The sequence below is a fragment of the Melanotaenia boesemani genome, chromosome 9 (assembly GCF_017639745.1).
Source record: "Melanotaenia boesemani isolate fMelBoe1 chromosome 9, fMelBoe1.pri, whole genome shotgun sequence".
In the NCBI taxonomy this organism is placed as follows: Eukaryota; Metazoa; Chordata; class Actinopteri; order Atheriniformes; family Melanotaeniidae; genus Melanotaenia; species Melanotaenia boesemani.
Genome location: NC_055690.1, coordinates 8,458,485 through 8,469,778, shown reverse-complemented (window position 1 = coordinate 8,469,778; position 11,294 = coordinate 8,458,485). Strand labels below are relative to the sequence as shown.

General features: G+C 40.8%; 1 protein-coding gene and 1 long non-coding RNA gene across 4 annotated transcripts in view; one reads left to right on the top strand and one right to left on the bottom strand.

Annotated features, from left to right (window-relative positions):
- Window positions 1–1,951: 1,951 nt before the first annotated feature.
- Window positions 1,952–8,002, bottom strand: LOC121646678. Its single transcript, XR_006011677.1, has 3 exons — window positions 7,989–8,002; window positions 3,915–3,921; window positions 1,952–2,086 (listed from the first exon to the last, which is right to left on the bottom strand). It is a non-coding gene; the product is annotated as an uncharacterized LOC121646678 (long non-coding RNA).
- Window positions 8,003–10,887: 2,885 nt separating this feature from the next.
- Window positions 10,888–11,294, top strand: part of LOC121646254 (SPRY domain-containing SOCS box protein 4-like) — a 46,058-nt gene continuing 45,651 nt past the window's right edge. For all 3 annotated transcript variants that reach the window (XR_006011597.1, XM_041995151.1, XM_041995150.1), the window contains exon 1: window positions 10,888–11,179. The gene's annotated coding sequence lies outside the window, so the exon portion shown is untranslated. The remainder of the gene's footprint in view (window positions 11,180–11,294) is intronic.

Sequence of the window (11,294 nt, the reverse complement as noted above, 5' to 3'; positions counted from 1 at the left end):
TGGGCAGAAGAAGGTCTGAGCTTCATTTCTGTTTAATCTCACTGGAGAAAACCATACATGGAGGAGACTGAAGATTTCAGAAAGGTAAGGCAGATTCCTCCAAGCCACGACTGGACATACTAGGACTGCGTTCTTCTGGACCGAGATGTCTAAAGTTTCTCCAGGTATCTGTTGGAGCCACTTTTCCAGTGTGGGGGACACAGCCCCCAGTGCTCCGATGACCACTGGTACTACTGTTGCCTTCACCTTCCATTCTTTCTCCTGCTCCTCCTTGAGTCCTTGGTATTTCTCAAGTTTCTCATGATCCTTTTTTCTGGTATTCCCGTCATAAGTGATGGCGACATTGAGCAGCTTTGTTCTGCTGCTTACCAATGATCACAATGTCCGGTTGGTTGGTCATTACCAGTCCCATAAGATCCTGGCTCTCTCATTCTCCACCACCTTGGGAGGTGTTTTACATTGTGACCCACAGGTCTCCAGTCCATACTCTGCCCAGATGTTTCTGAACAACAGGGATCAGCAACTCTGGCTCCTCAAGATTTCAATTAAAATGGATCTCCAGCAGCTTGTTGTCAAGTGGTGCACAAGTCTGTTAATGAGCCATTCATTTGGATCAGGTGTGTTGCTACAGGGACACATCAAATACCTGCACGAGACCGGCCTTCGAGGACCGGAGTTGATGATCCCTGCTGTACACTATGCCGGCTGCTTGGTTATGGCCTTCCATGTATTCTTTTCCTGACAGTATCTTGCAGCCTGCTATGAGGTGCGGGATTGTTTCAGGGGCCTCTTTGCACAGCCTGCACCTGGGGGTCCTGCCTGGTGTGGTAGATCTCATACTGTTTATACACAGTATACCACAAAAGTGAATCCATCCTTCATATTTCAGCAACAGTTTCATTTTATCTTCTCAAAGGACAATCCTATGCAAATGAATCTTGGATATAACTTAGAGTAGTCAGTGTACAACTTGTATGGCGGCAGATTTACTGTTCCCTGAAAATTACTTAACACACACTTTTTTGTCTAGTTGGTAACACAAGTGTGTGTACACCTCACAGTGAACTGTCCACATTGTACCCAGTGTGTCAATATTTTTTGTGGACACCATTGTTTGTGTATGCTTTTTTGAAGCCAGCTTCTGGGTATGGGGCATGGAAAAGTTAATCCTGGAGAGGCCGGTTCTGAGTGGAGCCTGTCTTGGAAAATCCTGTACAACGCTGGCTACCAAACTGAAACTCAGTTTCAAGGTGTTACCAAACTTCTTATAAACTAAACATTCTTTGTGGAGAGCCACAATTCTATTTTTCACAGATCTTTGCCATGAGGTGTCCTGTTAATCGTCCAGTGGTCAGAATGAGAGGATTAAATTAAAACATCTCAATACTGCACTCTTGTATGGAATTATGTTTTCAGACTTGAAGACTTTTCCTATGGCTTGACACTGTTGTCTTTCCAAAATATTATAAAAATGGACGGCGCCATCATCTTCCTCCTACAGTGGGCTCTGTCACCTGGAGAAACCTGGAAGCTCTGTGAGAATCATGTTTGAGTTCTCCAGTGCTTTCAACACTTTACAGCCTAACTGCTGAGGAACCAGCTGGAGAACACAGGGGTGGATCTGCACCTCGCATCCTGGATTCTGGACTATCTCACCAACCGTCCACAGTATGTGAGGATGTGGGACTGTGTGTCAGACACTGCTGTCTGAAGTCTGGGGGCCCCGACAGGGACCGGTCCTGGCTCCGTTCCTTTTTACTCTCTACACTGCAGACTTTTCACACAACACCTCCACCTGTCATCTGCAGAAGTTCTCTCATGACTCTGCTACGTCGGCCTCGTCACAGAAGAAAGGGGATTTAAGAGACTGAACGTGGCATGGTTGTTGGTCTGAGTTTTTCAGAAACTGCTGATCTACTGGGATTTTCACACATAACCATCTCTAGGGTTTACAGAGAATGGTCTGAAAACGATAAAAAAAAAAATATCCAATGAGCAGCAGTTGTCTGGACCAGATTGACTCGTTGATGTGAGAGGTCAGAGAATGGTCAGACTGGTTGGAGATGATAGAAAGGTAACAGTAACTCTAATAACCACTGGTTCAAGATATGCAGAATCGCATCTTTGAGCATAACTCATCCAACCTTGAAGCACATGGGCTACAGGAGCAGAAGACCACACCTGATGGTTTAATGGTGGGGGCAATAATTTCCTTGGACACTTTAGAGCCCTTAGTACCATCTGAGCATTGCTTAAACACCTGAGTATTGTTGCTGACCATGTCCATCCTTTTGTGACCACAGTGAAGCATCTTCTGATGGCTACGTCCAGTAGGATAAAGCACCATGTCACAAAGCTCAGATCATCTCCACCTGCTTTCTAGAACATGACAATGAGTTCATTGAACTCCAATGGCCTCCACAGTCACCAACATTTTCTTTTGAGAGGCTTGCAAAGTCAAAGGAAAAACCAGCTCCAGTATCGTATTTAGTGCAGGTTTGTGTAAACAGGTTTCCAACCAGCAGGTGGCAGCGTGGTCCTACTTAGCTGCACTATCGGCTCATTGGTGCAGATACAGATGATTGCTTTCTGCTGCCTCATTCTCATTCTTCAGTCCAAAACATGAAAAAAGTAAAAAAACAAAAACAAATTACAAAGATAAACAGCCATCATCCAACATCACAATCTCACATGGATCCAACTATTACATAACACAAATGGAGCCAAAGCATGAATGGTGGCACATTCTGAAGCAGAAAAAACACACTTACCTAATTCACAGCTCATTTCCTGGCGTGAACAACAGCACCTCGTCACCACATTTGCTCCGACAGAGACAGCCTGACTCATGCACCACATGTATTTATTTTGTATTAGACTGAAAGGGAGGAGTGTGTTCCCGAAATGGTCTCCCAATAGTCTGTTCTTGGAATAAATAGTTCAAAGGACCTCAGGGTCCTGGTTGTGCCTCACTTGTAAAGTGATCACTGGGGACATGATGTGAAATGACTGTAAGATAAAATAAATAGATAAAAACAAGTGATGAAGCCATTAAAGTGTTAGGGCTGGTGTTTTGTTTACATCTAAAGTGAAGCTAAAGAAAAAAATCATCTCTGTTCTGTTGCCTGACTTAATCCTAAAAGATGGATTATGAGTATTAATATGAATCATTTGTGGTATATAAATCCATCTTCAGTGTATTATTTTTTTAATTAATTTTGTCCGGTCCAAACTTGCAGGATTGCTGAGGTCAATCCCAGCAGCTGCCAGCCAAGACAGGGTCATCGGTACATCATGCTTTTAATTTTTCCTTTGCTTTATTTTTCTGCAGCTCTTTCACACACATTTCAGCGAAGTGATTCCCATCTCAGAGTTCCTGCTGAGAGAAATGGGCACTTGCCCTTAAACGGGCACTCTGAAGATTTACAGTTATGTTTTCATGGGGATTTACAAGGGTGAACAATTGGCAAAGAATAGACCAAGACGTCTTGATTAACCAATACTATAGTGGAAGCTCCAAAACCATATGGTCCTACATTTCCCATAATGCACCTCAGTAGGACGCTTCATCTTGTTTTACTCTGTGACATCACCATTTTTGGGGGTTTTATTCCACATTGCATGGCAGGTAGTCAGTGAGATTGGCAACAGGCCACTGCAGGAACAGATATATTTTATAATTTCCCTCTAGAAATAGTAATTTCTCTCTGGGATAAATAAAGTACTTTTCATTTCATTCATTTGCCCTATCACCTGTTAGGAGGAAAACCAGATGGTGGGTGTCCATATGTCATGTTGGCACAAGTAAGACCAGTTTTGGACAAATATATCACCTACATATCCTTGAAAATCTTCCTTGGCATGAGAAATTCCCAGGAGCATCGCTAAGAGGAAACGGCTTCTGTTTTGGAAACGTTTTCTCTGTACTACTGAGGGGAGGAGAAACCCCAATGTTTCACTTACTGATAGTAAATGGGTAACAAAGGAAACCCCTACCTCCTTTATTTTCTCTGGCTTGGTGAAATAGCTCTATGTTGAATGGATGTAACAGATTTTTATCTCTGAGACTGCCAGCTGTGGTATTGCTGAGATTAATTGCAGTTACCAGCCACAGGCAAGACAGGAGAAATTTATTTAGCATAAGTCTGAAGAAGCAATACTAAACTTTGGCATATCTTCTCAGTGGGTCGCCCCCTGGCGACGGCTAGTTTTGCATCCATCTTGCATCCTACCTGTGTTCTGAACTCTCTCCAGCCAGTAAAACTCAGTCCAATGTTGACTGTTGTCTTACCTCTTGCTCTGTCTCTTTCTCTCTTTGTGTGAAAATGTCTGCTTGCAGTTCTTTGCTGAATCGGCCACGGTGCACATTCAAAATGGTCAGTGTCTGTGACACCACGACATGTCCTGGAAGCAAAAGTGTGGTTCACCAGCCTTGGGACTCTGCTGGGCAACAATAACAAAGGAATGTACATGATGAAGGTCGGTGTACCACTCAAACAGGTCAAAAAACATTTTTAAGGTCAGAAAGTTACATGGTGCTGCTTTAAAGTAGCACTACTGAACTTTGGTGCATTTTTGGGCTTTGGCACCCCTAATGAAGAGTAGTTTAACATCAATCTTGCATCCTGTCTCTTCTCTGAGGTATCTCATCTCTTACTCTATTGCTTTCTCTCTTTTTTTTCCTCACTTGCTATGATAATAATGCCATAAAAACACAGCAGTCACATGGTGCTCCAGGCTAGAAAAAAAGTTTCATAGAGGGGGTCTTAGTGAGGATGCGAGCAGCAGAGCTCTGAACCAGTTGGAGCTGATGGAGGGATGTTTGAGAATGGCCAAAGAGGGGAGAGTTGGAATAATAAATACAGGAGATGTGGACAAAAATAGCAGCAGTAGAGGTGTGGGAAGGGCGGACTCGACTGATGTTTTGTAGGTGGAAATATGCAGATCAGGTAATGTTACTGATGTGAGGCTGGAATGATAATGTACTGTTGAGGATGACACCCAACCTTAGAGGAAGGGGAGACTGAGGAGCTGTCAGTGGTCAAGGAGAAACTGTCATGAGAAACTGGATAATATGGATTTGGTTCCGAGAAGAATTTCTGTTTTATCAATGTTTAGTTTCAGGAAGTTTGAGATGAACCAAGTTTTTATTTCAGATAAACAGGTGAAGGAGGAGGGTGAGTTTGCTTATCTGTCAGTATTCCATCAATTGAGTCAAAAATTCATATTTTTGGAGGCCAGAAATTTACATTTGCTACTTTCAAACTTAAAGCTACATTGTTTAAGAATACTGACATCTAGTGGTAAAGATGGATATAGCAATGACTTCAAATGCTAAGTGGTTGTGAATGGATGGTGGCTGTAAGTGGCCAAAACTCTTCCAGACATAAACACGCTTTCACTACAGGAACATGAGTACTGTCTTCTATGTACCTCTGAAAGACACAGTATGTAAATTTCTGACCTTAAAACTCTGAATTTCTGACTTGTTTGATGGTACACTGACCTTCATTATGCTAATTTCTGGAGCCGCCACTACCCAGCAGCATCCTGAGGCTGATACACGCTACACAACTTTTTACTTCTGGAAAAATTTGTTAGACGTGTCTATGTTTGATCATAATCCGGGTCAGTTAGGGAACTCTCCTAGGTGCGTGGGCAGTAGTGGCTGTGATATGCAGACCCCTGTTGGTTATTACTGTTTGTAGGTGAACATAATGTACATGTCTATTTAAATGTAAAGCAGATAGGTGGGAGAGATCCCAAGTGATTTTTCCAGACTCATAAACTGACTCATTCTACTGGCAGGTGTGGACTGCTCTAAGTGCTTACAGAGCTGTCCACTGTAATTGATCAGTGCAGGTGCATCCCTTTACATACAGGCTTATAAGAAGGAGGATATTCTTGTTTTTCTTTATACTCAATCATTCATTTATTATCTATACCACTTCGTTAGGTTGTAGGTTTTCTTTGAACTATTGTACTAAATTTGAATTAAAATGACAAATTTAGACAAAGAATCTCTTGTCAGTCCAACTACTTTCTGCATAAAATCCCTTCTTTATGTCCAGTCTAATCCTGACTGCCACAGTCTGGTCACTGGAGTGTCTCTGTAGCATCTGCAGACCATTTCCACTTCAGACAGGATGTGCAGCACGTGGCAGCTGTAGCCCATGGTAAAGAGTTGAGTTCCAATTCTTATGCAGCTAAGCTCTGGATTCAGACTATTCTCATTCCTCTAACTTTGAATAACTGCTAGGACTCTGTGTCATAATGGAAAACCACAACTTTAGTATGTGGCTGCCATGCACAAGGCACAATACTATGTTATATTTGAAATAGGGACTGGGTATACTGAGAGAAATCATGGTGAGGAAGGTGAATCAAACAAAAACAAAATCCATAATGCTCTTTCCAGCTCTGCGTGTCTCTTTGGTGACCATTTACCAGTCTTTCATTCACAATTTGAACGAGACTGTGCTGGATTTGCTTTCTGGGACTAGATTAAAGTTAATATTATTTCATATTATTTGGTCCTAGTCCCACTAATTGCACAAGATGGGTTGAACTACTGCACTGATGTTTGCATTTTTCAAGCAGGAGAATAAAACCCAGTGGGCATAGAAACAAAGTTTTGATGGATTAACATTGTTGTGAACTGCGGTTTTAAAACGAGATATCTTTGGGCCAGTAAGTTATTTTAACATCACTGGTCCCTACTCTCCTTACTAACATGTGTGTGTCTGCTGTACAAAACATCAAGCAGCTCCAGAATAGTGGCTACAGATACAGCATTTGGTTCAGCTAAATCCCTCTGTGTGCTGTATTTCCATTGTCTTGTTTTCTGTTCTCCTTCCCTGTTATTCCTTGTGAAATGTGTTTTTCCCCATTTGCCTCACTCCTCCCATTTCATGATTTGTACATCCTTCAACTCTTTTCATTGGGTCTCAGTCCGTCCCACAAGAGACGCAAGCAGAGGAGGTGAAGATCAACACATGGAGAGACGAGTCAAGGATGTGCACACAGATCAAGCTGTCAGGGTAATGTCATCACCGTTGCATCATCTAACTGTTGTTTTGTTACAGCATAAAGCTGTACTTCATTATTAATAACAGAAGAATGTTAAATGTGTTCGCAAACATATTTCTGATTCAGTTTATAAAGCAAAATTGTTATGCCATGCCCCCAGAGTCTCTCCCAGAATGATAAAAGCGACAATGTAGGAAGAAAGCTTGAATTAGACAAATGCCATGAAACTTCAAGTTTGTACTCCACACACCTGCGGGTCATAATTCATAGCTAGGTCTCTTAGGGTTGGCATATAAACGTACACGTCAACGTTCTGCTATGTGTGGGTATATACTTGCTGCAAACAGCAGAAGCACGGCGTGGCAAAAACACTCAAAACTGGAGGTCACCACTAGGGGCAGTACACAGCACTTGGATTGAAATAGTGAAAAGGTCAGTTTACTGGTCACATTGTATTTCTGGAGCATCAAACCCACAACTGATTTGAACTGCTGTACTTTTACTTTGTACCTCTTAATGTTTACCTTTTAGGTATTTTAGATGCACTTTTGTCACGTTCATATTTGTGCTTTTATTGCACCTATGCAGTATTGTATTTTACCGATATATCTGTGTTGGTCAATTTTCCACTTTGGTGAACAATAAAGATCTGTTCTGATTCTGATTCATGCAGGTTATAACTACTTTTACTTACATTTATAGAATATGTGACTTCTGTGACTGTGAGTAAAAGTGCATGTGATTTGTAAAAACAAGTGTTTAACATTTGCAATGTAAAAAGAATGTATTTTAGGTCTAACTATGGTAGTTTTGTAACCTGGACCAACTAATGCTACATCCTAAACCCAGTCAGAAAGTGAATGAATGAACTTGGACATGAAAAATCCCTTTGTCATATGTTGGTGTTGAACACATGAATGAATGAAAGTACCATCCATCTTCCCCAGCCCTCATAAAACTGGAAGACTTTTGGATGATTTCCTTAAAAGGATAAATTGTGTGTACTCTTGCCAGCTCCATGCCATTGAAGTTACAGTATGTTCTTGAAGAACAACTCTTTACTTTAATATCTGTCTGATATTTATTAAGATTTTGCTGAATAAACCTGTTTAAATCAATTTACTAAAGCAACTTTTTCAAGCTCTGACTCTGTGAATATCGCAGATGACACACACACACCCATACATGTGAAAAATCCAGTAGATAAAGGTCAGTGAACTGAAGTAGAGACTCTCACACTAAAATATAACAAATATACAAAGAACCTACAACCTGACAATGATTGTATACAGGTGAAAACATGTTACTAAATACTAATGTTAATTAAATATTTTTACTAATCACCAGCTTTGACAAATTTTATAGTTCTGTTTCATTTAATTTATTAGGATCCCTGTTAGAGCCAGCAAAAATCTAATATTCTTCCCAGAGTCTGTTACAACATGTAACTCAGTACATACAAGAAGAAGAAGAAGAAGAAGAAAAAGAAGAAAAAGAAGAAGAAGAAGAAGAATGTCTTGTTGTTTGAATGGAAATCCACCTTAACTTCAGTTTTAAGGTTAATATAATTAGCCATGATGCTCATTCCTTGTTGTTTCCTAATAAAAAAACACACGGGCAAGGTTTTTAAATTGCAATTTCAAAAAGTCAAATGTGAAAAACTCTTGAGTTATTCTGAAATACAAAAGCAGACTGGCTAGGATTAATCACCCTCACAATTATACACTCAATTGTTAATGCAAAGTGAAGAGAAGTTCAGCCAAATTGAGACAAAGACCTACCCTGTAGCATGCAGTAATCCTTTGGAGGATTCAGTAACACTGAACACCATTTATATATGACTGCTACATAACAGAAAGAAGCACAAAGATGTGACATGTGAGGAGTGTGTAGGGACAGGCGACCAGGGTAATGGTGTGAGAAAGATAAAGAGAAAAGATGCAGGGGTAAGACATAAAGAAAGACAGCAAATAAAAACATCTCATGTATGGAGAGGACTTAGGAGGGAACAGCCACAGCAGGTTTCAGGTTGCTTAGAAGTCAGCCCTGAAAAGCACACGCACACACTAACCCATGAGTGACACAGCCTCATTGGCAGACAATAGACACGAACAAGGCTTACCCTTACACAACTCCAGAAATTCACAGCATGCACGCACATCGCATGAGAGCCGTGAGTCATGTTCAGCTGAAGCTGTCTCCGTTTCGCTGTGAACAGCTTTTTAACTTATGAACAACTGACTGCTTATAGATTCATAGCTCTGCCCCACAGCTTCCAGTATTAAGTTAAGCCCACCAGCTCCTGGTAGTAGCTGCATATTTAAGAGAAATGGGAGCAGCACTGATCTCCTCAACTAACTCTCAGCAAGAAAGTGAGCTGTGTTCTTCAAAAATGTTGAACCATGTATGACTCAGCGCAGAAGGCAAGGAAAACCAGGCTGACAGGGAAGTGATATCTGCAGTGTTGAACCTGTCAACTTCAATCCACTGGGTCTCTTTGGAATTGATTTGAGGCCAGCTTTTCAGGGAAACTGGTCTACTTTTCACAGGGAACCTAATTTCAACCAGGCTTCTATTACTGACTGAGCCTGCTTGGTCACATTCATTTCTGTAGCTGATAATCTCACAGGTGAAAGAACTATAACTGTATTTGGACCAAAACTGCAACCTGAAATCCCCAAAAATGTTGGGATGTTGTGTACAATGTCAATAAAAACAGGATGCAATGATTCATTAATATAAAATGTAAATCTGTGGCTTCTTCTTTGCATGATAGTGCTTTAATCTGTATTTGTGGATATCACGGTGAGCTGTGTTCACAGACAGTGATTTCTGGAAGTGATATAAAATAGAGAAACATGTCTGTTTTTAATGCACTGCTGCCTTAGGGCCTGAAAATCATGCACATCCAACTTTGACCTTCGCCGTTGTCCCATGCGCACAGAGATTCCTTCTGATTCTCTAAATCTTTTGATCATATTATACAATGTAGATTGTGGGGTCTTTAAAGACTTTTTAATTTTATATTGAGGAACATTTTTCTGAAATCGTTGCACAATTTTTAGACATAGTTTGTTGCAGATTGGTGAACCTCTGATCATCTGTACATCTGAGAAACTCTGCCTGTCTGAAATGCTCCTTTTATACCAATTCATGATACTGACATGTTGTCAATTAACCCAATAGGTTGTCAAATGCTCCTCCAAATGTTTTTGATTTGTGCTAATTACTCTTCCAGTCCTTTGCTGCCTCTGTCCCAACATTTTTGAGATGTGTTGCTACCATGAAATTAAAAATGAGCTAATATTGTCTATTAAATGTGTTTCAACATCTGATATTGGGGATAGAATATAGAGATTAAAATATAAAATAAGATATAATACATTTATATAAGATTAGCTTTTTATTTTGTGAAAGTTTTCTTGTGTTTTTCTGTATGATAAAATCAACAAGAATATCTGACACTTTAAATGCAGCTATTTAAAGCCCATAAGTTGTAGATATAATGTGATTATGCTCAGCATAAAACTATGTAAGGCAATAAGTGCCTTCACCCTGCTCAGCCTGAGAAAACGCCACCATTAAACAGGAAACTCATGAAAATGGTACAGAATAAAAGCGTGAAAATGACCACATTCACCCTCTACTGGAAACTCAAAACCCGAAACAGTCCATGGAAGCCTAACCGCTTTATAACAGATTTATATCTACAATTTAAACAGAATTCAGCTTTATTCCAAACAGTATTTGTTGTTAGGATGTCTCTTCGTGGACGTCGTGATGGGTGGACGTCTTGTTATTCTTTCTAACTTGACGTCAGTCACCTTTTCTTGATCCCGACCCTCCAGCCAATCAGGGGCTGTCGGGGACTCATAAACGGTGATAATATCCACGGAACAGGCTGCGGGCAGGAGGAACAAAGAAAGAAAGCCGCCCGCTTGCGTGTTCAGCGACCTTTCACTTTTATAACACGGACAAATACCGACTTTGCTTCGTTTTTCCTCGGTATTCGTCGCACTTTCCCCGAAGCGGTAAATGTCACTCTGCGTGTTAAATCTGAAGAGTCGCTTTCCCAAAGGAGAGGAGAAACTTGGCGTCGTGAGAGGTTCGCGCGGGTCGCTTTTCTCCAAATCTTCCCTGGATGCGTATGGTAAGTTTTTTTTCTCCCTCATTGCTTCAGCACTGACTACAGAAATAAAGCGACCATAAAACAACCCATTTTGGATTAACTTGTCGCGCAGCTTAACAGAAACAACAAAAAAACC